The following is a 5,224-nucleotide window of genomic DNA, read 5'->3' as shown; positions in this document are numbered from 1 at the left end:
GCAAGTCCAGAGCTGCTCTCTCCCTGTCAGAGGAGGGACGTATAGATGTGGACCAAAGAATGGGCCGTGACCCTTGTGACATCGGGCTGGAAACGGAGGTGACCGTGTGAGCTAATAATTACAAGATTAAATTTATGTTAACATTTTAGGTGTGATTTGTACTGTGATTATATAGGAGAATTATGCTTCAGAAATGCACACTGCGGGGACTTCCTGGTGGTCCAGTTTAAGAGCCCGCGCTCCCAATGCAGGGGGCCCGGGTTGGACACCTGGTCGTGGAACTAGATTCCCCCCTGCTGCAACGAAGACCTGGTGTAGCCAAATACATTTTGTACAAAATGCACACTGAAGTATTTAGGGGTGAAGTGTCATGATGCCTGCAACCTGCCTTGCAGTGGTTCACAGAGAGAAATGGCAGATGTGGAAAATATGAACGCGCCTGGGAGCCTGGATGACATCTCTGCAGGCGTTCACCGTCCTCTTCTTTTAACTTTGCTGTAAGTGTGAAAATTTTCAAAATGGTGGGGGGATAAATCAAACTTGGGCTTCTGATTTTACAAAATCCGGACTACCGTGGTTCCCAGAAAGAGCATCCTCTCCAACATCCCTACCCCCCAGATGAGGCCTTGGAAAGCAGTGGAGACAAGAAGAACCTCCCTGGAGGCAGAACCAGAACGAGTCTTTGATCTTCATGTCCAATGGGCTTATCTTTGCTATGGACCAGTGTCTGCTGCACGTTGCCCTGTTTCCCGTTTCCTGCATAAAAATGGCTTCACCGGGCTTCCCTGGCGCGCAGTGGTAGGGAGTCCGCCTGCCGACGTGGGGTATGCGGTTCGTGCCCCGGTCCGGGAGGATCCCACGTGCCGCGGAGCGGCTGGGCCCGTGAACCATAGGCCACTGAGCCTGCGCGTCCGGAGCCTGTGCTCCGCAGCGGGAGGGGCCGCAGCGGTGAGAGGCCCGTGTACCACACACACACACAAAAAAACCCCAAAAATGCCTTCACCTTAGTTTACTGGGTGTCTAGGGCCAGCCTTGGCTGGGCGTGACAAAGAGGACTGTGTGTGTCTTCCACCAAAATCCTGGCCTCTGGGCTGGGCACAGTAACCAAATGGGAGCTTAAGGTTGTCTCCACTGGAAGGGGAGGTGAGTGGTCTGGGTAGGGGAGGAAGAGTACAGATGAATATTATTGTAGACAAAGGGCTGCACTGTAACAGGGAGCACCAGTTGACCATCCAATATCCATTATCACTTTCTCTCTTAATCAGAGTCCTGACTCCGTCCAGGATGGCCATGTGGCTGTTGCATTTCCCCGGGTTCCAGTTACTTTTGTTGTGAAGCCAATTACCCCAACGCTTTGCGGCTTCAAACAGCCATCGTGTGTGTGTGGGCTCATGGCTTCTGTAGGTCGAGGGTTTGCACAGGGCACAGAGGGAATGGCTTGTCTATTAAGGTTCCATGATATCTGGGCAACCTCTGTTACTAGGGGGCTGGGATCATCTGGGTGACCTGCACACAGCCTTCCTAGGAAGCCTGTGCATCTTCAGAGCAGCCGGACTTCCTTCATGGCAGCTCAGGGCTCCAAAAGCCAGCGCCCTTTCAGCTCACCAGACGAAAGCTGCCTCCTCTGTTCTCACCTGGTCTGGCAAGTCATGCCAAACCTCTCCATGCTGCACTCTACTTGTTAGGAGTGAACAACTGAGGTTGGCCTGCGTTTAAGCCTCCACCTCATGGAGCAGAAGTGCCAAAGAATCGGTGGAGGTATTTTTGGTGGTAATTTCATACTTTTGTTATTTTTTTTTAAAGATTTAATTTAATTTGTATATTTTTGGCTGTGTTGGGTCTTCGTTGCAGTGCGAGGGCTTCTCATTGCACTGCGGTGGCTTCTCTTGTTGCGGAGCACGGGCTGTAGGTGTGCGGGCTTCAGTAGTTGCAGCACGCGGGCTCAGTAGTTGTAGCTCACGGGTTTAGTTGCCCCACGGCATGTGGGGTCTTCCCGGACGAGGGATCGAACCTGCGTCTCCTGTACTGGCAGGCGGATTCTTAACCACTGCACCACCAGGGAAGCCCAGGTTCTTTTCTTTTTTTTTTGCTGTACGCGGGCCTCTCACTGTTGTGGCCTCTCCCGTTGTGGAGCACAGGCTCCGGACGCGCAGACTCAGCGGCCATGGCTCACGGGCCCAGCCGTTCCGCGGCACATGGGATCTTCCCGGACCGGGGCACGAGCCCGTGTCCCCTGCATCGGCAGGCGGACTCTCAGCCACTGCGCCACCAGGGAAACCCCGCAGGTTCATTTTTATCAGAGGACAGTCCCAAGACCGTGACTTCCCCCGGTTCCCCACTGCCCTTGCCGGCAGACTGGAGGGGCGTGGCCGTGGTGCCCAGTGGGCACACACCCCCGGCTCCACTCCGGCGCACTCTCCTGGAGGACTGAGGGCGGTGCCCTGGGCTCATCAGCAGGATCTGTCCCGAAGCCAGTCCGAGAGTGACAAGAGCCACACCTGCAGGTCTGTTCCACTGACCAGCCGCCCAGGACCGAGGTGGGCCCACGGACCTTGGTCTGCATTGTGTTGGCTGCTCGTTCTTGCCTAGGTTCACAGGCCAACAGCCAGTGTCCTTCCTTTCCTTCTCATCACCGCACCAGCGGCTCACTCCTACCTGCTGCCGTCACACGCCTGGCAACCTCGTGTTCCGGGGCCAGCCAAGAACTGAGACCCCAGCAGGCCCCTAGTTCCCAGTAGGCAAAGTCCGCTTTAAACTACTGCTGCCTAGCCGTGTTCTGGAGGCTTCAGAGCCGGGAAAGTGCGGAGCGCATAGCAAGCCGTGGAGCCCCCAGCCCGGGACCCGCGATGCTCCGCGGAGACGCCGGATCCTCGCTGCATGCCACCCCCAAAACAAGCGAGCTCTGCGCCCACCTGTCCCGCGGACCTGGGCGCACCTCCGGCCACCGCGGCCCAGGACGGACGGAGGCGTGGGGCTCAGCCGGCCGGCGGCGGGCGCTGGGGCGGGCGCTGGGGCGGGCGGGGACCCGGGCTCCAGCCCCGAGGCAACGTGGACCCGCCAGGCCCACCTCCGTTCCCGCTGCCCGGAAAGCCTGCCTCCCATTGTTTGTCCCACCTCCAGAAGCACCTGGTGCCATGGATTCCCGAGCTGTTTGGTGGCTCTGAATTCACTGAGTTTCTTCTATAGTTTTCCAACTCCAGCCTAGGGTTCAATTTCTGGGATTTACTAAGAGGTTACCACGTATCCAGTACCTAAATTTGTCTTCTCTCTCCGTTTCTTTGGCCCTGAGGGTCGACAACTTTAAAAACTCATTTAAAACATACTGGTTAAGGGCCAGACGCCTGGGATCGTTTTTTGGCCCTGCATTCCCTGACTGCGTGATCTCAAGACAGTTGCTTTTCTCGTTATGTCAGTAAAACAGGGATGACAGCAGTCCCTACCTCCTAGATTCGATTAGATTACAGTGAGAAACTGAAGGGTGAATGTTGATCCAGTGCCTAGAGCTGTGTGACACACACCAGGATATGCCGTTTGCATGGGAGTAACTGCTGCTAGTGGGTTTTAGGAAGGGAGCCACATTCAAATGACACATTCTCCAAGTTTGCTGTGTCAGCCACATGCACTCAGGTGACATTTATGCCTGACCAAACGCGATCTAGTGTTTTGAGTTGAGGAGCTGAGCTCCTTTCCTATTTTTCTTGCCTGGTAGGGCCACAATGGTTGTAGATATTCAAATGACACAAAGGGTCCACACATCTTTTGCCTTGCCTGACTTTGTTTTTTGTTTTTTAATTAATTAATTAATTGTTTTATTTATTTTTGGCTGTGTTGGGTCTTTATTGCTGTGTGCGGGCTTTCTCTAGTAGCGGCGAGCGGGGGCTACTCTTCGTTGCGGTGCGCGGGCTTCTCATTGCAGTGGCTTCTCTTGCTGTGGAGCACGGGCTCTAGGCACGTGGGCTTCAGTAGTTGTGGTTCGGGGGCTCTAGAGCACAGGCTCAGTAGTTGTGGCGCACGGGCTGAGTTGCTCCGCGGCATGTGGGATCTTCCCGGACCAGGGCTCGAACCCGAGTCCCCTGCATTGGTAGGCGGGTTCTCAACCACTGCACCGCCAGGGAAGTCCCTGTATACACATTTAAATGTTTTACATGATCCTGGAGCCCTCATAAGGAAATAAATGCAAAGAAACAGCTAAACCTTCAAGCTAAGAACCATAAAAGCAATTGCGGAAAAGTAACTGATGTGTGGGGAGGCTAAAGGAAGATAAGAATTATTTTAACAAGGCCTGTTTTTATCGAACTCTCTAGGTCTCAGCTTGCTGATAAAAATGTTACTTTCCTTGGGTCCAAGTAGGGTGTCTTTCACTTAGTAGTTTTTATCTCCTGTTTTCAGGAGAAAAGGGGAGATTAGAATGCCCTTCCTGTATTTGCTGCTTTTCAAGTGCTTTTAGCTCAAAATAATCCTCATGCCAAAGGGGCATATTCTGTTGGTGGTGGTGGTGTTTAATATTTATTTATTTAGGCTGTGCCAGGTCTTCATTGTGGCATGCGGGATCTTCGTTGCAGCATGCAAACTCTTAGTTGTGGCATACGGGATCTAGTTCCCTGAGCAGGGATCGAACCCAGGCCCCCTGCATTGGGAGAGTGGGGTCTTACCCACTGGACCGCCAAGGAAGTCCCAAAGGGTAATATTTTGGGTGGCATATTTGTCACCCTTCAACACACACACACATATTTACATCCATCTTTCTTTCTCTTTTATGTGTATGTAATACTCATCAGTCACAGAGGGCAAGTATGACTCCACTCAGACAAGGTACCCGGAACAGTCAAATTCAGAGACAGGAAGTAGCATGGTGGTGGCCAGGGGGTGCGGACAGGGGAACAGGGAGCCAGTGTTTAGTGGGTACAGGTTTCCATTGGGGAGGTGAAAAAGCTCTGGGGATGGATGGTGGTGAGGGTTGCACAACAATGTCAATGTACTTGAGGCCACTGAACTGTACGTTTAAAACAGGGTTATAATGGTAAATTCCATGGTTTTCTATTTTAACACAATTTTAAAAAACGTTTTAAAATAATCCTCTCCAAATAAATCTCCAATTCATGCAATCATTACTTCAGACAGATACTTCCGTTTCCAGACCGATGTCACAGGGTTCATGGCCCACTTCTTTGGTCCACATCTATACGTCCCTCCTCTGACAGGGAGAGAGCAGCTCTGGACTTGC

The sequence above is a fragment of the Aethalodelphis obliquidens genome, unplaced genomic scaffold, assembly GCF_003676395.1.
Source record: "Aethalodelphis obliquidens isolate GAN/ISIS:26980383/991018 unplaced genomic scaffold, ASM367639v1 scaffold43, whole genome shotgun sequence".
NCBI lineage: Eukaryota > Metazoa > Chordata > Mammalia > Artiodactyla > Delphinidae > Aethalodelphis > Aethalodelphis obliquidens.
Note: the sequence above shows the minus strand (reverse complement) of the source record.